The 24,574-nt window shown below is 43.0% G+C and overlaps 2 long non-coding RNA genes across 2 annotated transcripts in view; both read left to right on the top strand.

The window, feature by feature from the left end:
* LOC108541201 (uncharacterized) overlaps nt 1-4,865 on the top strand; it is a 34,385-nt gene extending 29,520 nt beyond the window's left edge. The window contains exons 2-3 of the long non-coding RNA XR_001888897.1: nt 4,319-4,506; nt 4,608-4,865. This is a non-coding gene — a long non-coding RNA (uncharacterized LOC108541201). The remainder of the gene's footprint in view (nt 1-4,318; nt 4,507-4,607) is intronic.
* A 76-nt stretch (nt 4,866-4,941) lies between these two features.
* Nucleotides 4,942-13,125, top strand: LOC108541200 (uncharacterized). Its single transcript, XR_001888896.1, has 4 exons — nt 4,942-5,237; nt 10,535-10,656; nt 12,313-12,396; nt 13,049-13,125. It is a non-coding gene; the product is annotated as an uncharacterized LOC108541200 (long non-coding RNA).
* Nucleotides 13,126-24,574: the final 11,449 nt, after the last annotated feature.

The following is a 24,574-nucleotide window of genomic DNA, read 5'->3' as shown; positions in this document are numbered from 1 at the left end:
TTAAACCATTCCTCCCAATCCAACTCTGAGTGTGTGACATTAGCAGAAATAGAGATCATGTGGCATTTGAGGAACATTTCAGTTTCTTCTGCCTGCTTAGACCACGCTATGCAACAGAGAATTTATTAGCTCACAAAACAGAATTTATTGGGGCATAATATACTGTATTAGGCCATTCTTGCATTGCTATAAAGCAATACCTCAGACTGGGTAATTTATAAGTTAAAAAGTTTAATTAGCTCACCATTCTGCAGGCGATACAGGAAGCAAAATGGCATCTGCTTGTGAGGAGGCCTCAGGGTGCTTCCAATCATGATGGAAGGTAAAGGGAGAGCAAGTACACCACATGGAAAAAGCAGGAGCAGAGAGAGCATGGAGGCGGAGGTGCCACACACTTTCAAATGACGAGACCTCGTGAGAGCTCACTCACTACAGTGAAGACAGCACCAAGCCATGAGGGATCCATGTCCGTGACTCAAACACCTTCCATCAGGCCCCACCTCCAGCATTGGGGATTACATTTCAACATGAAATGTGGGTAGGGACAAATATCCAAACCATATTATATTTGAATCCAGTTTTCCATGTATGAGTAGATCAGCTTTTGGGAAATGCCCAACCTGAGGAGCTGTGTACAGGAAACAAGAAATGCAAAGCACTGAACCCAATGCCCTGCATGGACCAGAGGCTTAATATATATTTCTTAAATGAATAAAATAATACATGGATGAATGGATATAAGTTTATTCCCCTTCCATCTTCTGATTTCTGCAAGGTCTATGATTTGGAGACCAGTTGAGGATCCTAAGTGATCTTATTTATCTGGGTAATCACTCCAGGGCCGAAAGTAGGTCTGAAATATCAGCCTCACCCAGCCAAGTACTAACTTACAGCAAACTAGTGGGGAATAAAAAGCAGGGATAATAACTAACATTGGTTCAGACTACACTGTCTGCCTGATGCATTTCCAAATGCATACATGTACTAACCTGTAATCATCACAATGATCCTACTAACATAATAGAGACACAATTATTAATTCCACTGATAGATGAGAAAAATGAAGCTCAGAAAAATTAAATAACTTGCTCAAAGACACTCTGCTTGTAAGGGGCAGAGCCAGGAGTTGAACTCAGGCAATTTGGCTCAGAGCCTAAATTCCTAACTTCTGTGAAGCTCTGCCTCTCCAGGCAGGATGAGCTCCTGAGAATCCTTCAACTGGAGGATGTGGGACTGACCCCAGTGATAAAAACTGCAGTCCAAATACTATAATCAAATGAAAGCTGGTCTTGAGGAAGAACATGAAAATGATCATCCCCAGGCAATGGGTGACTCTAGTGAAAGGAGGTGGTTTGTGGTAAAGGTGATCCATTCAGTTTAGCAGAAAATCCCCGCCTGAGACTGTATTTGAGGAGACAAGGACTTCCCCTAGTAAGAGCAATGTGGTAGTGACTAGGAAGGATGTTAGGACATGAGAAAACTGAGGAGAGCCAGAGAACAAAGCAGTAAGTGAGATAAGAGGACAAATATATTGCACTGTGGACATGTGGTGGGGATTAGTGAAAGTCTACAATCTATCAATAATAAATTATGATTCAGGGTTAGGGTAGCAAGGCTAATCTAGTCTCTTTCTGCAAATGGCCTGGCTTGCTGAAAAGTAGCCAGGTTTTCTCAGGGTCTGGATGGCCTGACCAAGAAAGTTTCAGGCCTCAAGAACTCGAAGAATGTGATTGCTGAGGTCAGAAGCCAACACAAGTATGCAAAGGTAGGCACAAAAGCTAACAATCTAGGTTGGGCACGGTGGCTAACACCTGTAATCCCAGCACTTTGGGAGGCTGAGGCAGGCAGATCACTAGGTCAGGAGATTAGGACCACGCTTGCTAACATGGTGAAATGCCATCTCTACTAAAATACAAAAACAAACAAACAAACAAACAAAAAATTAGCCAGGTGTGGTGGCGGGTGCCTGTAGTCCCAGCTACTCTGGAGGCTGAGTCAGGAGAATGGTGTGAACCCAGGAGGTGAAGCTTGCAGTGAGCCAAGATCACGACACTGCACGCCAGCCTGGGTGACAGAACAGGGCTCCATCTCAAAAAAAAAAAAAAAAAAAAAAGCCTAACCATCTGTTCCAGGGAGGAGCAAACAGGTGGCAGGCAAGTCGTCCTTGCAAGAGGCTGAGATGGAATCCAGTATCCAGAACAGCCATTCAAATAGAGGATAAGCAGAAAATTAACAGATGGGTGATATTGGGTGTCCAGAGTACTGCAGGTGGGCCATTGGATAGTATCTGTTGATTACCACAGGTATAGATGGAAACACAGCTGACAAATGGTGACTATGGTTCACCTGAGATTTAGACAACTCACTGATGAGGTCAGACATCAGCAGAGGCACAGGTGACTAGAAGAACAACATCATATCACGGGATGACTGGCATTCAGATAGTACTGTGGGATCCCAACATGTACAGGTATTCTTTGCTGTCCAAATTATCCACTATCCAAACTTGACTATTGGAAAGGATTGGAAAGGTAGTGATTTTTGTATCAGGAAGCCAGTCTAATGGAGATGGGACTCCATGGAGTAGATTATCCTGAAGCTGGAAGGACTGGAGAAAACCTTGGTGCCAGGTCAGTACAAATAGTGGCATGAATTAAGTGCTACATGGCCTTTGCATGTAGGATCTGTCCTAAGGGCAGGTCAAACAGGCTGTAGTGTCCTGATCCACTGGTTGGAGTCGATATTTCAGCTCCTAGTTCCCTGCACACTTGCTCTCCATACCGCAAGAGGCCCCACACAGCTAGGGATGAGCCCAACCTGCTGAAAAGTAATTATACACCTGGCCCAACAGCTTCCTATAGAGGCCCCACCCAATGGTTTCAGGCCACAAGGCATTCTGCCCAACACAGGGCTCTGAGAAATCCTGGTATGTGAATATGGCCAATCCAAGCCTTCAGGCCCCTAAAGGAATTTTCTGGCCTTCTGATTTTGCCATACTTAACAATAAATGGAATCAAACCAGGAACCTACACCACCACTGTACCCTGTGTACATACACATTTATGCTCTTGGAAATATGACTTCTGTTCACAATTGGCATGTATTTCCCTTCCAGGAACACTTCCTTCTCTTGTTCTACCTACCCTCAGCTAATGTTTCCTTCCAGATATGGTTAGGCCAACCTTGTTCCCTTCTTCCATTAAGCCAGCCTCCTCCTGTACTGTGCTCACTCCTCAGCCTTCCTTTAACCTCTAGAGTAGATTGTAGACAACTTTGCAGAATCCTGCAGCCCTGTGAAAAATGACAGAGCAAACAAAACAAGGGCTGGGCACAGTGAGCCAACAGCCTTTTGCTGACTGTGGTTTCACATGGCTCAGCCAAGTCTTAGTCCTGCTCAGGCTCTTTGGCTTCTCTTGGTCCCGTGGTCACAGGGCACCCTTTCACTCTCTCTAATTTCTTCTGGCTCCTCAAATGGGTCACAGGGTTTCTTCCTACAGGGTTTTGGCACTTTCTGCCTGAAATAATCTCACAGAGGAGAGCCTCTTTGCTAGATACCACTTACGCATCCTTTAGATAAAAAGTCTATTATCAATTCCTTAGGAAGCCTTCTCTGACCCCCTGATTAGACAAATGCTCATTCTGAGAGTACCATGGCCTGCATTTTGGATGGCTATATTCATATAACAATTTGTGTAGCTGTTAGATTAGTATCTAACTCCTTCCCTGGGCTATAACTTCACTAATTTCATTTACTTTGGCACTCAGCACTGAACATGATACCTCCTAGATGTCCAGTGAATATATGGTAAATGAATGAATAAATGAATGCCTTTGGTGGAAACACTAACAGCCCTGAGCTGAGCCTATATTTCCATATATGCAGAATAAGAATAATGAAAGTAAACCGCCAGGGTTTTTGTGGTCGATTGGATCACAGAGCATCTATAAATGGCCTTGCATGTTGTCTGGCACACATTGTGTCACCCTATACCTTCAATTTATTTTGTTCTCTATTTCCCAGTGCCCAAGTGTGGTGAGGCCTCTCTCTCCCTGCCTAGGACTTTAATCTGCAGTTAGCCCTGCAGGAGAGAGATGCATAATGCTAAGAATATCGACCTTATGTCAAATCTACATGCAGAGTGGCCATGGAGCACCTTATCTCTCTTAAGCCTCTCTTTTCTCACCAGTAAAGTGGGGATTTTAATAACACATAGCTCATAAGGTTGTTACTGGTAATACACTGAAAAGTACTTAGCACAGTACCTGATGTGATATTCAGGAATTGATAGTTGTTCTTATTATGTTTTCTGTATCACAGGGACCCAGTTAGATGTTCCTCAAAAAAAAGAATGTATGAAGACTGGTCCAGAGTTTGCCACATCCTAAATATTCTATTAGAATCCTGTGTAGTTGAACCAGCTAGAAAGCCATCCTACTGACCAGGAGAGAGGCCCTGCAAAGCCTGGCGAGCATCACTACACTATTTTGGTTAGAGGGTTTCTTTTTGTAAGTTGGTTTCTCAGCCTTGTCAATTCAGCAAAATGCATTTTACTGAAACTTGAAAATGCTCACTTGATCATATTTCCACTTATTCTTTCTGAATGCAGCTTTTGTTGAATCCTGCTAAGATTGGCAGTTCCATTTTTCAATTCTCAAAGGACATCTTAAAGGATAAAGGAAAATTCTATCCACTGTAGCTGGCTGTGTATTATCCCCAAAAGAGCTTGTATGAGACCAGCTTGAGCTCTAGGTAGACAAGAAAAGAAATTGCAGAGGATGAGCCAAATAGATGAACCAAAAAAGCCAAGAAAGAGAGAAACAGAAAAAGAAAGAAGAAAGAAAGAAAGGAGGGAAAGATTGAAGGAAGGAAGGAAGAAAAGAAAGAAAGGAAGAGAAGAGAAGAGAAAGAAAGAAAGAAAGAAAGAAAGAAAGAAAGAAAGAAAGAAAGAAAGAAAGAAAGAAAGAAAGAAAGAAAGAAAGAAAGAAAGAAAGAAAGAGAGAGAAAGAAAGAAAGGACGTGAAGACATTTTGTCGTCAGACACAGACTATGTCTGATATCTTGAATAGAGACAGGTTGACCTTAACAGGGCCAGGGAGAATTAGGGAAGACCCCATGTGAAAATCAACACTCTCCCAAGAGGTTTCTTCAAACAGAATATTGCAAAGATGAGACTAAGATTCCATTCAGGAAGTAACTTCTTATCCTTGAGGAGAGGGTCTGCTGAGTCAGCCTGCAAGTAAGTCTTATCCTTATACATCCTGCCAGAGCAAGGAGAAATGCTTAAAGAAAGTCCAACAGAAATATAGGATAGAGCAGGGAGAGGCCTTGTAGGTCACGGGAAATACCTTGGGAAGACTCGTATCAATAGCTCTACTCTCCACCTGGATTTAACTTCAAGAGATCACTACAGGTCTAGAATTAGAATTAAGATAATTAATGACTCTCATTATAGCAGTACATGTGTAAGTTCTGGCTTATCCCACTGGAAATGGAAATTGTTTAGTTTCTGTCTTATGTGGGGGAATGGTAACCTGCTCTGCAAGCAGCTGGTACATGTTACTCCAGCTCAGACACAGCGGCTTACAAAGACTTCAATGGTTTTTCAGTATTACCTGGGTCAAAGAGGAATATTTTAGAGCAACTGAACCATACGTTATAGAATGAATGCTAGGCAATTCTATGTGGTTATTTTTCACGCATACCTACATACTCTCATCAAGTTGTAATTAATATACTTCAGGATTTGTATTATCTCTAATAATTCCCTCAACACCAAATTAAAGAACTGCTTGATCTCTTTGGTCATGTATCTTCCTTGTTCACTCAGTTTTCAATTTTTATTTTTGTAGATTGGAAAGACAATGTAGCCTTTGAGGGCACAGAGAGCAGAGCTCAGATCTTGGGTATGCCATTTACTAAGTATATAGCCTCAGGCAAATTGTTAAATTTTCTAAGTTCATTTCCTCCACCAGAGAACCAGAAAAGTAATACTCACCCCCATAGGATTAGTACAAGGATCAAACAAACTCATAGAGGTAAAACATTTTACACCATGACTGGCAAGAGTGAGACTAAGTCAATGTTAATTCTCCTTCTTTTCTCTTTCCATATTCTAGTGCACATTGGACTAATTTCATGTTTACTTCAAAGTTATATGCAAACTGCAGAGAACTTTTCAACTTGCCCTTTCAGAAAGTTTGGACTTTAATCCAGAATCTTCATCAACCATGTACAAAGCTCTAGCTACTGCTGTTTCTAATCTGCTACTCTCTAGACCGGTGCACTGCTTGAACTTTAGGAAGTCTCTTCTTCCCTAATTCTAAATTGATCATTGGGAATAAGTTTGGCTTCTCTTTTTCTATCTGGTTCATGTGGGGAGGAGGAATTCTGAGATTATCACGACTTTTCATGGCAGGAAAATCACTTCCAAATTAAGTGTCCATTTGAAACATGCCCTAGTTGACTAAGCCATTGATTTTGTTATCATTCCAAACATGGTTCCAGGTAATATAGTCATTTCTTGCACTGTCACAGTGGCATGGACAAAGCGAGAAGTAGCTTCCATTCACACTGTTTTTGGATCCGAACCCTCCTGTGCTTGGAGCTGAGAAGAGTCCATATGTTTGGACTGCAGTGGCAAGGGCTTTGGAAATCATGTCTTGCAGTTGGCAGGGGAGTGGGTCCCTGGGCTGGTCAGGGCAGAGTGTTAGTATAATTGAAAGCAATTATGTTGACAAAAAGGGGAATTGTAAGGGCACCTCATAATTACAAACAGATGCATTTGGATAATAGCAACCAGTCTTTCAGGGGTCCAACAGACTGATGATTTGGCAGGGACTCATATCCCCATTGGGGCAGAGACGCTTTGACACCTCTGATAACCCAAATATGGCAAGTCAAAGTGATGCAGCTATTTGCAGAGAAAATGGCACACAAAGAAATCAGATGAAGAGGTCAGTTTTGTAAGAAAAGCTTAGATTTTAGAGTCAAATAGACTGATTTAATTCCAGATATACCACCTAATAGCTGTATGCCTTCATATTAACTATCTGAGCAAACTGTGTCTCTTTCTTTATCTCTACATTCCTGAGATAATATCTATTATACCTCTTGAAGTTATTAGTCGAACTTAGGAAGTATATGTAAACTGTCCAGTGTATAAAATACACACAATAGATGCTAGTGCAACCCGAAGTCATTGTTTGCACAGCCTCTTAACTGATCTCCTTGATACCATTTTGACCCCAGGATTAGCTGTTCTCCTACGAATTCTTTTATAACATAAGTCAGAACACACAAGTTGCTAACAGTGTCCCACCACACTTTGACTAAAATCCAGGATCCTTAGCTATAAGATCTGGGATCAGGTCTTACAGCTCTCAGACCTCCTCTTCTCACACTTCCCTCCTTTGTAGTGCCCTTTATCCAAGATGATATCTTGGTTATTTCAGCATGTCAGACTTTTTCCACCAGAGGTTTGTGTGCCTGGTTACTTGTCATCACTCATGTCCCAGCTTATATATCACAACTTGGAAGAGGCCTTCCTTGACTGCAGTATCTTGGATTGCACTTCCTAGAAACAGAGCCTGAGGGATGGGTTTGGGAAGACATGATTTATTGAGAGTGTACACTTAAGAAAAATCTGTGAAGGGATGGGGGAAGCAGGGAAGGGAAGAGGAAAAAAGTGCAAGGATTTGGTCTTAGATGTGGTCTTAGGTAATGTCTAATCTTGGACTGACCTGTGGATGGGGGTGGTGAGTAGATCTGGAGCATAAATCACACCTCACAGGTGGCCTGCCTTGAAGGAAAGGGCCAGGCTTTCATAAACAGCATCAATCAGTCATTGGCTGCCCTGCAGGTGTCTTCTATCACCTGAGAATATTTGTCCTGAAAAGACTGTTGGTTTAAGCCACTGGCCATAGACTTATCCTACGGTAGCTGGAGGAGGAGGGCACCAACTTGTAATTGGGATTTCATGGGGCATCTGCTCATCTGCACAACCATCTGGCCCAATTTTGCCATCTATGGACTCTATTCCATAAACCCATTTCAACTCTTTGGTTGACATTTATTCTCGCTTAGTATTTTTCTTGCTAATTATTTGTTGATTTTCTGTCTCTGTGACTACAGTATACGATCTTAAAAGCAGGGCCCTTGTCTGTTTTGTTCATGGATATATCTCCAGACTCTAGAACAAACACTGGTTCAAGGAATGAATGTGGATTGCCACGCACCTTCTCATTCTGAAATGGAAAAAAAAAAAAACCAAAAAACAAAAAACCAGTTTATGTTCAGACAAAGAATATTAAAAATAAATGAAGACAAGGACCATTCAGACCTTGTCATGGTCACCTGCTCCCCCAAGTTCCTCTGTTTCCTTTGTTATTTTGTGTTTCATCAGTGAAAAATCAGCTGACTTTTTTTAAGCATTCCAAAGAATCTTGCTTATGAACTCTGTTTTCTAAAACAAAGATATCTGCCACCAGGGAGGCAAAGTCATCTTTCAGCATTTACCCTGAAATATTTACAGAACAGATTTGAAGAAATGGAAAGGAAAAGCTATTTCCAGAAGCTTATTTCCCTCACTTATTTAATATGACTTTCCCCCAAAGATATTTCCCAACCAGTTAATTGCTACAGGGACCAGATTTTAAGAAAAACATGTTTTCTACAGATGAAGTTATTCCCCTCCTTCCCCAGATCTTTCATGTGTATCAAAGCACAATATGTTTTTGTGGTACTATTGTCTCCCTCTCCATCCTTTTCTTTAGGGAAAGGAGATTATGGAAAAATAGCATTATGTTAGAAGATTAATATAACAATGAGATGCATGCCTCTGCTTCATACTGTGTCTACACAAACCATATATAAACATGCCTTGTTGAAAATAAGGGAAGCCAACAATTTTTGTAGCAGCCTTTCTGAAAGTTCCAGCTTTCCATGAATCTTCTGGTCATCAAAAATTCCAAAGATTGAGGCATTCTGAATTATTTAAATAAGGAGCCAGAGGCATGAGCAAAATAAGTTGCATCTAGGAATGCATAAGAAGACAGTCCAGAGGCCTGTGCCATTATAATGTAAAATAATAATATGCTATTTGATGTATTTACAAGGCACCAAGCATTGGGCTATGTGATTTCAAACATTATCTCATGGGATCCTTCGAAAATGTTGTGAGATGCACAATAAGTTTTACCAATAAGGAAACTGTTACACACAGAGGATATGCACTAACCACAAATGGTTTAGTGGTCATTTGTTGTTTTTCCTCTCCAGCATCCATTTACCATTCTTCTGGTCATGACACCCTGACTTGTCTTGGGAATCCCTTTCTGGGACTTTAAGTACATATATTTCCATGATGTAGGTCTGGTTAATCAGATTGTTTCATTGTCTTGGCCTTCTTATGCTTTTGGGGATAGTCACATGGCCTAAGCCAGGCACGTGAGATTAAGCTCCTGGATTTTCCTGGAAATGTTGGGAATAAAGTATCTGTTTCTCTTGGGATTTTCCAGGCAAGATAAGTATAGCTAATTGTGATGAACTTGCCACCTCTAGGGGAGGAGGAAGTTGGGACAAAAAACTGACATTAAGGAAAATAAAGACATGAGATAGAGACATAGTCCTAAGGTCATAGTTGAGCACCTATATTCCACTAGTGCTGAAGTTGTTTCGAACCATGGGATTTTGGAGGGAGCCAATACATTTCCTTTATTCTTTAAGACAGTTTAAAGTAGAATTCTCTCTCTAGTAATTGGATGAGTCTTAACATAGAATTAAATAGGTAATGGTAACCTTGAATATTAACTGAAGCATGGCTGACCCTCCTCTCCACAATGCTTGTGTACATAGCTGGAGAGCAGCCACACTCCAAGCATCAAGCAAGGGAGAAGGAATTGAATGTTTAATCTGCTTTTTCTTCTGTGCTGTTAGCTATTTTAAAATTGCTCTTGTACAACTGGCCACAGAACTAACCTAGAAGAGGTTGAATGAGAACTAGAATTACAGATTGAAACACTAAAGGAATATGGGCTTAGAATTCAACGGTACTTGGTTAAAATCTAAGCCCTGACACTACCTATCAAGTGACTTTGGAGAACTGCCGAACCTCTCCACTCCTGTTTCCTTGTCAGCAACATGTGTTAATAAAACCCACCTGGTAGGGCTATTCTGAGATACACATAGCAGCATGCATAGTGCATTTGATCCCAACCCCATGTAAGCCACTATCTGATCATGACTGTTGAAGTTCACAAATACTGGCATAGAGAAGTATTTAGGAGTTTTTCCTCCATGTCTGCCTTCAAATGTTACTTTCTGGTTTTAGGATAGGTAAATTAGGTAAGTTGGGCTCATTCTTTAAGTGCTTGAAGAACTAGTTATATGAATACCTTATAGAGTGTTAGAAGGAGGGCATGTGTCTAAACAAAACAACCCAATTGTTAGGGAATTTCATTTCAAATAACTGATTGTGTCTTTGATATCTTGTCAAATAACTAATTTGACCGATTTTCCTCTTCCCTCTGAATAAAGGCTGCCTGGATTGATTAAGCCAATGCAGTTTCTTGACAATGTGTAATCATACCAGGGACATCATTCATCTCCAGGATAGCCACCTGTCAGCAAGTAGAGCATGTACCCTGTACAGGAACCAGGTGTGTACAAGGCCATTTGTATGCCATAGACTCCCTTAAAGCCAGTGGCTTACGGTAATAAAAAATCTAGTTAGAGTTAGGGCATAAATAATGACTTAAAAGAAGTCTGGAGAGATTTGTCTCCTGAAGAAAGAGGTCATGCCTTTATGATCTTCTTGCTATATGCAACCTATAGGGCTAGTCACAAGGCCATGTACACTGTGGTGAGGAATAAAACTGCAAGAAAATGGATGGAGACCCATTTTTGGCTGTGGTTATTAGAGTCCATTTATTCAATGTGCATTGATTGAGTGCCTGCTAGGTGCTAGGAAGTGTTCAAGGTGCTAGGATACCTATAAAAATCCTCATTCTTGTGGAGCTTAAAATCAACTGGGAAGACACAGATAAAAATAAGTAAATTTTCCAGTATAGTGTGTTGGAAAATGGTAAGTGCTACGAAAATAAAAACAATAAAGCAAGGAAGGAGAATAAGAACGATTGATGCCAGAAGGCAGGAGGTATGGATTGTAATTGAAAAGCAGGTACTCCTGGCCAGGCATAGTGGCTCCCATCTATAATCCTAGCCCTTTGGGAGGCTGAAGCAGGAGGCCAGGAGTTCAAGAACAGAGTGGCCAATTTAGCCAGAGTCTGTCTCCACAGCGGCTCAAGCCTGTAATCCCAGCACTTTGGGAAGCCGAGACGGGCGGATCACGAGGTCAGGAGATCGAGACCATCCTGGCTAACACGGTGAAACCCCGTCTCTACTAAAATACAAAAAAACTAGCCGGGCGAGGTGGCGGGTGCCTGTAGTCCCAGCTACTCTGGAGGCTGAGGCAGGAGAATGGCGGAAACCCGGGAGGCGAAGCTTGCAGTGAGCTGAGATCCGGCCACTGCACTCTAGCCCGGGCAACAGAGCAAGACTCCATCTCAAAAAAATAAAATAAAATAAAATAAAAATAAAAAAATAAAAATTATCCAGGCGTGGTTGTATGAGCCTACAGTTCCAGTGACTTGGGAGGCTGATGTTGGAGGATTGCTTGACCCTGGGAGGTCAAGGTTGCAGTGAGCTATGGTTGCTCCACTACACTCTATCTTGGTCACAGAATGAGACTTCGTCTCAAAAGAAAATTTAAAAGCACTTCTGAAGGCCTCAACAAAAAAGATGATGTTTTGAGGCCAGGTGCGATGGCTTATACCTACAATTCCAGCACTTTGGGAGGTCAAGGCAGGCAGATCTCTTAAGGTCAGGAATTTGAGACCAGCCTGGCCAATATGGTGAAATCCCATCTCTACTGAAAATACAAAAATGAGCCCAGCGTGGTGGCATGTCCCTGCTACTCAGGAGGCTGAAGCAAGAGAATTGCTTAAACCTGGGAAGTGGAGGTTGCAGTGAGCCCACTGCAGTCCAGCACTCCATCCTGGGCAACAGAGCAGGATTTCTCATATATATGTATATATTATATATATATAATATATATATATATGAAGAAGAAGAAGGAAATGAAGAAAACCAAGTGGGTTTTTGGGAGAAGAGAGTTCCAGAGGTTTGCCTTCCCTTTGTGAGGACAGCAAGGAGTAGTGATGAGAACGGGTAGGAGAAAAAGTCAGAGAATGGGCAGAGGCAAGACGGGATGGTGAGGACTGGGAGGCTGGAGTGCCAAAAATCTCTCCTTTCAGAGAGAGGAAACGCCACCAGAAGTTCCTGAGCACTTGTGTTTGGAGTGTCGCTCTGCTGCTGCTGCTCTGAGACAGACTCTGGAGGTACACAGGGAGAGGGAGGGATATGAGCATACAGACCAGGTGCCCTGTTAGGACAACGTAGGTGACCAAGGACAGTGAGAAATGGCTGGTTTATGGAATGACGTCACAGATTGTGCTCGGGCTTCACATATGGACTTGCGTAAAGTAAGCAGCCATCTAAAGACCTGAGCAACATGGACAGCCTCTCAGGTCAAGGAACGTGAGGCAGTTTAGCAAGGTGCCACGTTGGGATCATAGACAGGGCTACAAATCTGCGGCTGGGAAGATAATTTCCTCAGCCTTAAAAGTGAGGCAAAGAGGGACTGGGGGAGTAGTGGCTATCACGGAGGTCCCGAGAGTGGCAGGACTCAGTAGCAGGGCCTGCAGTGGTGCTGGCGGTGGTGGACGGGGACTTGTAGAGCCCCTTAGAGGTCAGATGAGGGGCAGGAGGCAGGCACGCGAAGCCCCAGGGTGCCAGACAGAAAACGAGCGCCTCTCAAACAAGTGGAAACGGGGTTAGGGTTGGGGTTAGAGTTCGCTTCCCCCAGCCGCGGGGCTGCACCTTGTTCATATCCGGAGGATGTAAGGGGCCTTGTGGATGGGGGCGGTGCGAATGGGAACAGTAAAGGCACAGGGACCGCCTCATCAAGGCTTTCCTTTTGTGCGAAATCAGAGCGAACACAGAAAGTGGCTCCTTCTCTTCCTGGGACTGACACTGATTGAAGATGATGCCCCTAAGTTGTATCGCAGAAAATGAAGCATGGCTCCTGGTGAGTGTGATTTTCTGCCTCCCTGCCCTCACCCTGAGCGGCGCTGAGGTGCAGCTGCCTCATCCTTCACGGGCTTCCTCTGCGCAGGAGGCGGCGTGCACCTCGAGCGAGGAGCATCTCTCACCCGGACAGTCCTGGATCCAACAGCACTCAGGGCTCGCTTTGTTAATCTTCCAAATCCTTCAGGCCAGAGCACAATCCCTTGCAGAGACCTGAATCCGAGCATGAACAGGAAATGAAGGGGAAAAGAGAGCCCCACGCATTAACCTTTTCCTCTCAGTCAGACCAAATACTTCTCATCTGTAACTCTCAAAGCTCTCACCGAATCAGCGACTCAGAGATGAGTAAATGAAGGAGCTGAAAACAGTTGAGTGACTTGCCTGAAGTCACCCCACCCTAAGTTTCTGGCCCCAACACTGCAATTCCCCCATTTCATCCTCTGTCTTCAGTAAAGGCTCCAAGGAAGGAGATATTCAGCCTGCCCCCACTCTTTTGTTTTGAATAACAGGTCACAACTGCTTAGGCATCACTGTGGTTGCACCTTCTTCCCCCAAATAATAATGACAGGGACTTTTCTTTTCTGAAAGTGAAACTCCAAGTTTCTCTCCATGATGGCAGAAGGAGCGTGCACGCCCAGCAATGACTACACAGAGCCAGACCCTCCCAGGAAGGAAACCGCCCTGTGAGCCATGACTGGCCAAGCATCTCTGAGGGCCATGAGCCCCTCCTTCTGGCCATGCCACAGGAAAGCATTCCACCCCCCCATAGAGGCTTGCAGGTTACTGAGAAAAAGGAATGAGGGAGAGACATGTTTTCTGGACACACCGTTTGTGACAAGTTTCTGCTCAGTCTTTTATATACATGATTTTATTTATTTAGGAAGATGTTATTTCCCTGAGGAAACTGAAGCTTGGAGTGTTTACCTAGCCTGTGAGTGGCTTTTCTGGGAGGCAGGCCCTGCCCTGGGTACATGTGAAACCCATGTTCACTGCAGCGTGAGCCCTAGAAAATGCCCCTCTAGTTCTGGTTCTGGCAAGCTCTGGTGGCACCTCTCTCATTCTTTTCATCAAGAGTCACCAAAATTAAATCCAGAAAATCAGGCTTGTCATAATGACCGATGTCAAAGGATACCAGAGAGGCATTCTGGGCATCATGTTCACTTGGGCATGTGATCCCTGCAAGGGGTGGTTCGTAACCTGCCCACTGTCAGGATTCAAGGGTGCCGATGTACTGAGATGGCTTGCAGTCAGGACACCGGCTCCCAAACCTGGTTGTGCCACTCACCAGTGCCACAACCTTGGGCGTGTTATCTAGCCTTTCCATTCCCTCAACTACGAATTGATGATAACTTGTTTCCTCCCAGGTTTCTTATGAGAATAAAACAAAGCACTGTATTAATGCATTTGGTGCCATACTGGTTACGTGTTGGATAAGTCCTAGCAGGAGTACTTGTTGAATAACTAATACTTGTACCCATGGACATGTCACTGCCTTGAGCAGTGTGCTCTGCAGGGTCATATTTATTTGGAATTATTTAGAGTCATTATTGGAGGCAAAACATGAGAAGGAAAGAAAATGACAGGAGGCAAAAGATAGGGAAGCTGGTGAGTAAAACTTGAGGAAGATGGTGAACTGTGTTAGCACATGAGGATCACCTTCCAAGAAGGCTGCAGAGCCCTGTGGGTGAGGTGATGAGCCCCAGAGCATCTAGATGGTCATGATGGGTAAAGGAGGGGAAGAGGTAGCTGGGCGGGGTGGGTCACACCTGTAATCCCAGCACTTTGGGAGGCCGAGGTGGGCAGATCAAGAGGTCGGGAGTTCAAGACTGGCCTGTCCAATATGGTGAAATCCCATCTCTACTAAAAATACAAAAATTAGCCGGGCATGGTGGTGCACGCCTGTAGTCCCAGCTACTCAGGAGGCTGAGGCAGGAGAATCGCCTGAACCTGGGAGACGGAGATTGTAGTGAGCCGAGATCGTGCTACTACACTCCAGCCTGGGTGACAGAATGAGGCTCCATTTCAAAAAAAAAAAAAAAAAAAAAAAAAAGGAGAGGAAGAGGAGTCTTATTTGTGAGGTCATTTTCTTATGAAAAGAGTTACAAGCCCCATGTGGGGCAGGGCTCAGGCATGGGTGGGTGTGGCACAGATGAGGGACCTCATCTTCATGTCTACTTTCTCATGATTCCACACCATCCCTGTCTGAGCAGCCAGTCCTCCGCTGCAGCACATGTGGTAGGGCCAGGCTGCCTGGGTGTGTTCATCATGCAGATGAATTGCAAATTTTCTGCTTGGCATTATCCCCACACTGCCATCCTTTCTGGACAATCCTTTCTTGCTCTGATGGCTTTAAGAATAATTATTTTTCTGGTTCTTTCTACTGGAAAAGACAAGGAAAGAAATCTATTCCTGGACTCAGGCTGTGGCTTCTAATTTAGTCATTAAAACTGTTTGGGGGTCCTTAAGCCTTTTATATTGATGGCCCTAGGACACCTTTTTCCCAATTTCTGAAGTCAATTTTCAGTAAAGTTATAATACCTCCTAATGAGCATGTGATGTGAGGAGAATCTTGCTTTAAAAAAATTATCAGAACATGATTCCGACAGATTCTCAGTTTTAAGAGGCTTGCAAGGTGAAGGGACAGTGGTTTGCAGTGTTTACAGTCCACAATGGAAGCTTGCCTGAAATGTCACAGATTTAGAAAGCAGGAGGATTTGCTAAAGCTAAGCTCACTTCTGTAATAACATTTTTTAAACTGCCTTTGTTGTTAGGCTGAAGGCAGTTCACCTGTTCATTTGTCAAATTTGTGATTCTATTGCCAACAAAATGAGAGAAACAGGCAAAAAAGAGAAGAGGGAAAACATTTGTTTCAAAAGGAAAAATAAAGATCTTTTTCTGACATGATTTGCCATGTTCCATCTCTTAGATGGCAGACAGCATACCAGTTGTTGTATGGTAGCCCCTTGGATGCATCATACTTGGATTACCTAAGATTACCTAAGTAGATGTGGGTTTTAAAGATGTGAAAATCATGCATTAGAAGTCTCCATGGTCCACAGAAGAGACCACCCCGAAAAGAAGTGCAGTTCCCTCCAGGATGCTACTCACCCCTTAGTCTGCCTGGAAGACCATCCCAATCCCTCATTTATTTCTGTAGCCTTGACTCCATCACTTTAACCTCTTTCCTTCAAAATCTGTGCTCAAAATTGACTTCTTTCTTCAGCTTCCACAAACCATCTCATTCCTAACACTTCAGACCAGCTCTGCCAATGCTCTTCACTCTCACCTCCCGCCCCAAGCCTCTAACCACTTAGCAAATTCAGTACAAATAACAGCTCCTCTGCTAAACCTTTCCTGACCCCTCACAAGCTGCCTTATAGCCTCCCTGCTGTTTCTGCACAGCTCCATTGAGCCTCGATCATTACCAGTCAATGCCAACAAGTGGCAGAAAGGGCAGTGTCACAAAACATTCTGTCCTTTATACATCCCCACATACTCACCATTTTTAGGCTCATGGAATCCTGGGGATTAATTTGGGTACACACGGAGAAACTAAGGCACAGGGCTGTTTTAGCTTTAAAAGTCATGTACATCAGGAAACACAGGTTAAGATTTGGGAGTGCTGGGCAGTGTTTACCTGTGGATCAACGATACTGAGTGAGCTCAAAAAGAATTTTAGGAGAAACTGCCACGCTGGACACAAAGCAAGAGCAAAGCAGTGAACTCACTTACTCGTCCCTCACTAGGAGCCAGGCACTGTGCTGGATGCAGACAAGATGAGGTCTGGTCATTGAGGAGCTAGAAATTAAATGAGGAATTAGACAAAGCAGCAATATATTCCATTTGGGGAAAATGATAATAGCTGCATGATTTTTTTTTTCTAATAAAACCTAACTGGAATTTTTTAGTTTCCATCTACTATCCTTGGTTCTGCCTCCTGGTGGGTCCCACAAAAAGTTCAAAAGTTTTCATCATACAATGGGATAACATTGCTTATGAGTACCCTTAGGCTACTCTCTCCTTGTTGCCCCACTCCACCTCATTCCTTGTGAAGCAGCAGAGTCTTTCACTGTTTTCTGTTCTAAAATGATGGCTCCAGCATCCTGGACACTCTTCCCTGGACTCTGTCTGTCTGTCAGTGTTGCTCTTGGAGTACACTGGCCTGGTCTAGACCTAGTGTCTAGCCATGATATGAACCATGCTGCCTAGACCTGAACCACCACCTTCCTCTGTGTTGTCAATCATTTCCATAATCCATTTATTGATGTCACTGGCAATTTTTTCAGAAAATTTGGGATCCTGATTCAGCATGTCAGACAACAATGTACTAGGCATCCTTCCTTATTCCTATCATTCAGAAACTTGATGGGAATGCCAATATTGCTTTTACAAGTCTACAGTAAACATCTGAACAAGATAAAACCATTTACAACCTTTTCTTTTCCAAAGTAGTGATTTCTACCTTAGTGTCATGGGCCAGGGAGGGAAGGAGGGCATTAGCATAAAGTTGCCAGTATTTTATTTTGTTAAGTAAGGGAATTTTTTATATAAAAAGAAAGAAAAAGTTAAAGAAAAAAAGAAGGAAGGGAAGAAGAAAGGGAGGAAGGAAGGAAGGAAGGAAGGAAGGAAGGAAGGAAGGAAGGAAGGCAGGCAGGCAGGCAGGAAGGAAGGAGAAGGAAAGGGAAGGGAAGGGAAGGGAAAGGAAGAGAGGGAGGGAGGGAGGGAAATGAGGAAGAGGGAGAAAGAAAGGAAAAAAGAAAAAGAGAAAGAAAGAAAGAAGAAAGAGAAAGAAGAAAACAAAGAAAGAGAGAGAAAGAAAGAAAGAGAAAGAAAAAGAAAGAAGAAAGAGAGAAAGAAGAAAAGAAAGACAGAGACAGAATGAAAGAAAAGAAAAGAGAGACTACCGTCTAGAGTCACTATCATTTTATTTGATAAAAGAAAAACTAACCAACAAGAGGAAAGATATCTTAAAATTTAAAACGTCTTTACATGACTCATATATGTTGTTCTCTGAAAAGCTCACAAAATGGTCCTAATTTTTATTATTTTACCATGGACACATGGGGACTCAACCTGACATGTGGCCCCTCTGTACTACTAGGACCTACTCCCTAAAGGATTTCCTGGCATGGACACTGGTTTCTTTCCCAGCTCACCCTGACATTCACCACCATCCATGTGCTGCATATTCTGGGGTAACAGCACACATTTTATCCAATATTTGTGAATAAATGGATGTAAAAATAAGCATGATTAATAGAAAATAGGCTCCACTGAGTTAAAAATTATCTCCAACAGTTCTTTAACTCAGTGACTACTGCTCTGGTGGCAAGAAATGGCTTATTTGTCAGAGGGAACATGGGCAAGAGAAGAGTTTACTGCCTTTGTGTGACCAAGTACATTTGTCTTGTGTGACATTGTCTCCTAAGTCTTGCATAGTCCCTGCCTTCCAACAGGCCTTAAAACCCTGGCTCTACAGTTTTGAAGCCCTAACATCAATAAGATGGCACGACAGTCCCCAGGACCTCTCATGCCCACAGCTGTGGAAGCTCAGAGATATCTGCGGGCAGCCCTGGGTCATGCACACTAGAGCTCTAAGGTTTATTTAAGACATGATTCAGTGATGGCTCTCCCTTCCTCAGCCCCCAACTAGTAACCCATAAGCCTAGCTCCAGTCATCCCCATTTCCTAATGTTTCCATGGCATTGCCTTATAAATTTCCCTAAAGTTCAACTCTTACCTTAGCTTTCCCCAGCTCAAAAGTCTTTAATGACTTTAAATTAGGCCCCCAAGAGGCTCAAGACTTTAAACAAACATTAAAGGACTCCTATCATCTGACTTTAATGTATCCTTTCAACTACAGCTCCTTTTAAATGGCCTTTGAAATATCTACTTTGCTTGTTAGTAAGTGTTGTTGTCTTATGTACTTTGCAAGAAAGTGAGCTGGGAGCCTCCTCAGCACCAGCACAAAGTCCTGCAAATACTACCTCAAAATGTTAGATGGGTGATCAAGGGAGGCAGACACAGATAAGTGAAGACACAACTGTTACTCATATTGTGATCTGCCCCAGTACCTAGCACAGGGTTAGGTACATCATAGGTAGTCAATGTGTAGGCATTGGATAAAGAAAGGACAGAAGGCAGAAAGACAAGAAGAAAGGGAGGGATGAGGGAAAGGAAAGGGATGAATGAACTCAAGGGAGCTCAGAATTTAAATTATATTCGGTTCTATTAACTAAATTTTCTCTCCGGGAGCACAGGCAAAAGTGCAGGATACAACTAAGAGAGTAAGAGTGAGTGGCTTTGAATCAATTCTGTCCACAAAGAGGCAAGGAAAGAAGAAATAAAGTCTCATGTCACAGGTCTGGGAACCCCCAGTCTGCAGCAAAGCAAGGGAAATATGAACGTTTAAAGTAAAGACAAATGGGCCAAAGATTTGGTGAAAGTCTATCGCAGAAGTGCCTGGTGACTGATTTACAACTGCCCCTCTGCACTGTGTCCAGGTCTTCTTCCAGATGCTAGCTCTGCTAACCAAGAGTGGTCCCAGCCACCCATCAGGCACTTCCTTGCGGTTCCTCAAAGACAGAAGCCACACAAATTCAACAACTTTCCATAGACATCCCCCGCAGGTTCTCTGCACAGTCTACTTTGTTGCTTTCTCAACAAGCTGCATCCTGTCCACCTGCTGCATTTCTCCAGGAAACCCAGTTTGTGACTCTCCTCTAATCAACCAGCTTCCTCTTCTAGACCTTCACTTACCATCCAGACCTCCTACAGCTGTGGCAAGTCTAAATCCTATAATAAATTCCTTATTCCACAGTACTCATCGTGAATTTCCTTCCCTGATTGAACCCTGACTAGTAGGAAATGAGGAGGCCTCTATATGCCCGAACTTTTATAGACAGGAAGCAGCCTGAGAAAGCTATTTCTACAGTAAAGATGAACTATTTCTTTCTTTCTTTTTTTTTTAAGATGGAGTCTCACTCTGTCACACAGGCTGTAGTGCAGTGGTATGATCTCTCAGCTCACTGCAACCTCTGCTGCCCGGGTTCAAACGAATCTCCTGCCTCAGCCTCCTGGGTAGCTGGGATTATAGGCACCTGCCATGGTGTCCTGCTAAATTTTGTATTTTTAGTAGGGACAAGTTTCAATATCTTGGCCAGGCTGGCCTTGAACTCCTGACCTTGTCATCCACCCGCTTCGGCCTCCCAAAGTGCTGGGATTACAGGCATGGGCCACTGCACCCAGCCAACATGAACTATTTCTTAGGTAAAAGGAAATGTATTCAAATGTTCCCAGAATTTGTTTTAATCAGGTATGGTAAGACAGCAGACACAGGAATGATCGTCATGAAGGAAGGAGTCTATACTCACAGATTCCTAGAGACTGGAGGCACGGCATGTCATGCAGGGCCACATGGAGAAGCATCAGGGACAGTCAGGAGGTTTGAGAAGGACAGGATGGGGAGCATGGCCCACAACCTTCATGGGGGTTTCTGCAGGAAGGAACAGAGGAGACAGGGTAGTTACATTAAATAAGCTCAAGATTTGATAGCGTGAATAAATTCGGGCAGACTCTGGGCTGCAGGGGTGGTTCCTTGTTGTCTGTGATGTAGTTCTGGGATGATTTGTGGCAGGGGGAATGTTGGCCTGGTGTGTAAGAGTTTGATAAAAAAGATGGTTGGTTGGTTCATATATCAAAGGCATGTTCCCAGGGAAGTTATTTGCAGTCACTAGAAATTACCTTGCTGTGGGAGGAGTAGTTTCTCCAGGACTGAGTCCCCAGATGCCAGAGCATCAAGAATACAGTAAATAATAAAATATAGTCAATACAGAAGAGATGATTCAGAGAAATGGAGGGCCAAGTCAACAAAGTTAAGATCTAAGGAGAACCATCACCAGGGAGCAAGACTGAATTCTAATCAGTACACATCCCCTGCCCCCAGAGCCTGAGGACTGAAGACACATGCCCAGCAGCTGGGTGTGGTGGCTCACACCTGTAATCCCAGCATTTTGGGAGGCCAAGGCAGGTGGATCACTTGAGCTCAGGAGTTCAAGACCAGCCTGGGCAACATGGTGAAACCCTCTCTCTACAAAATATACACAAATTAGCTGGGAATGGTGGTGTATGACTGTAGTTCCAGCTACTCGGGAGGTTGAGGTGAGAGGATCACCTGAGCCCAGGAGGTGGAGGTTGTAGTGAGTTGAGATTGCACTGCTGCACTCCACCCTGGGCGACAGAGGGAGGCCCTGTTGAAAGAAAGAAAGAGAGAACGAGAGAAAGAGAAAAAGAGAGAAAGAGAGAGAGAGAGAGGGAGAGAGGGAGAGAGGGAGGGAGGGAAGAAGAAAGGAAAGAAAGAAGGAAAAGAGGGAGGAGGGAGGGAGGAAGGGAAAGACACATGCCCAGTTGCAGCCGCAGTCTAGAATTGCTGTGGAGCAGTGATGTTTGTGTGCCTCCCTTTGAACATGAGTTTCTGTTGCAGTTGTCCTATACTTGCCCCATCATTGTATGTTTGGTTATGTCTTTTTATTTCAAAGGTCAACAAATAAAGAAAAAACATACTAAAGGACCTACCCCCACAGAAAGACACCTCAGGGTCAGTTTCTCATAAACTCTTGGACCTGAATGAATGAAAAGATCCTGGCCTTCAAGCCTTAATCTCATGTCATAATTGGATACAATTTTTGTGTTTTTTAGGGTGTGGGGGAATATGTTTTCCTTTGGAAGAAGCATAAATAATTTGTGGCCACAGTGTGAACTGTGAAGAATTAAAGCTGGTCTTAACTTCTTTGTTTTCTCCACTCTTCTCATCTAAAGGTCAGTCATATTCCCCTCCTTTTGAATGTGGGGTGGCCTTTTGATCTACTTTGACTAATAGAATACGGTGGAAGAGACCCTGCATAACTTAGAAATCTAGGCCTTCAGGAATATGCAGTTTTGTGCACTAAAACACTGTCTCAGAGCCCAGTTGCTACACAGAGAGAAACTCAAGCAATATGGATAGTTCAGGTCAATGATAACCATGCTCCTTAGTTGACAGCCCAGCTGAGCTCCCAGCAAACAATGCTACCAAAATCAACCATTTGAGTGATTCAAGTCTGCAGATGATTGCAGTCACAGCCAACCAAAATGAAGAACAGAAGCACCCTGCACATTAAACCCAAGTGAGCTTTAGAATTGTGAGAGAGAATAAATGGTGATTATCGTTTTTAAGCCATTTGGGGAGGCACAGAGGGAGGGTTGTCACACCACAGTAGATCTGAAACAACAAGGGAAGAGCAAACTTGGAGATGCTTAAAATAATCTAGAGTGTGGCGTCCAGACTATGTTCTCAGATTTTCCCATTAGATATCCTTCTAAATGTCTATTTGCTTTTCTCTCTCTCCAAAGAATCACCTTCCTCTAAAAGGAGAATAGCCACAAATCAGACATTTGGGACACATTTGATTTTCTATTTGGACAACTCTTATCTGTTCTTCGGGAAGTTTTCTTCTCCACTCTCTTATGTTAACAGAAACAAAGACGCTTAAAACAAACAAAAAAAGTAAAATTTCCTTCAGAGATTAACGCTCTTGTATATAGAAGTAGAAGCCTTCTATGGGTTCTAGCCACTCTGTATTCATTTTGCTTTTATATTGCTGCTGGCAAATCTACATAACATAAAAATATATCTCTGTACTCTTATAACAAAAATTTTAAATTTCCTTTATAGATTGATGTCTCTGAATGAAGAGGTAGCATAGTTTATTTATGTGGTTCTAGCTGCTCTGTTTTTGTTTTGCTATTGCATTGCTTTTGGCAAATCTACGTATCATAAAAGGATATTTGCGCCTGCTTGCCTGAAGCTTGTTAATATGTTTCCAAAGTTGCCTAAAACATGATTAAGATTACGCAGGACAGTCATCAGGCCTTGGGATCCGAAGTAGGTCAACCTAATTTGGATGATGCCCTTGAGCTCTTCTATTTCTCAACCTGGCAAAGAAACTTGGAGCACTGAGATACATGCACACATAGGTTGCCTGACTTAGTAAATAAAAATATAAACCATTTAGTTAAATTTGAAGTTCAGATAAACAACACATTTTTTTTAATAATGTAAGTACATTCTATTCAATATTTGGAAACACTTAACTAAAAACATATTCAACTGGATGTCCTGTGTTTTACCTGACAACCCTATCATAAGGTCACAGCAAGGTGTAAGGAGACCAGGTGTGTTTCCTATAGTCATACATCCTTTAACAAAATGTGTTTTTCTACTTCTAGGGGATTCATAGGAACGTGGTATGAAAAAGATAATATAGACTTCCCAGAACCCAGCGAGGTAGAGCAAGAGCCTTCACATCTATTGGGCACCAATAATACACCCCAAATTTCACATAGATTATTTCATGCACTTTTCACAACAATCTGGACAGGTGTGAGTGTTGTCACTTTGCTAATGAAGAAACAGACACTTAGAAAAAGGTTTGCCCAGGTTCCATAGCTCATAAGTTGAGACTCAGTTCTCTGACCCAAATCTCTCTCGTTCCTAAGCCTATGTTCTTATAGCTCCACAGCATGCTGACCTCCAGGGAGCAGGAGGGGACGGTGGGGACTGTAGGAGGGGCATGAAGTTCTTTCTATTTTTCTGTCACTCTTGTGCCTTTTGTGTGCTCCCTTGTTGCATGACATTTGTGAGGTTTGTTGATAACTGTGTACTTTATTGAGGACAAATAAAAGTAAGAGAGAAATAGGGAAGATGTAGAAAAGACATGAAATGTGCCCTTTTTTAATCTCTGAAGGCAGAATAAATTCTTATATAGTGACTTAAACAGTCCCTTAGCCACTTTTTCTTGTCACCATACAGATGGCAGCAGGTTCTTCTTGCATGGAAAGGGAGCCGAGCAGGGGGATTGCTCTGCAGTAAACTTATGGCTAAGTGGTCCCTCTTTGATCACTCAGAGTCCTAGCGGAACAAAGTCTATTGTTACATGGCACAAAGTAAAAATAAGAGGGCTACTCTTCTGAAGGTACAGAGGAGGTCTCTGTGTCTTAGAATATTGCAGGAGGGAATAAAGGGAGAAGAAAAATGAGGACACAAGGCAATGTCAAGTAAGTTATGAGTCCCAGCACTATGTAGTTATTACCTATGCTGATTGGTGGAGAAGATGAGTCCCTGCAAGAAACACATAGGACTTTAATTGTAAAAAGGTAGTGAATATTATAATCACCCCTATGTGGAGGTTTATTTTCCACAAAGGAACAAGCCAAGACTTAGATTCAAGATGTTAGCAGATAGGTTTCTTTTTCATGGAAGACTGACACCTCTTAGCCAGGTTAAGTGTCTTAGTCCTTCTGGGCTGCTGTGACAAAATACTAGACTGGTATCTTATAAACAACAGGCATTCATTGTTGGAATGATTGGACACTTCTTAGCCAGGTTAAGTG

This window comes from Rhinopithecus bieti, unplaced genomic scaffold (genome assembly GCF_001698545.2).
Source record: "Rhinopithecus bieti isolate Rb0 unplaced genomic scaffold, ASM169854v2 scaffold_20153, whole genome shotgun sequence".
Classification (NCBI taxonomy): Eukaryota; Metazoa; Chordata; class Mammalia; order Primates; family Cercopithecidae; genus Rhinopithecus; species Rhinopithecus bieti.
The sequence above is the reverse complement of the archived record's forward strand: the minus strand, read 5'-3'. Positions and strand labels throughout refer to the sequence as shown.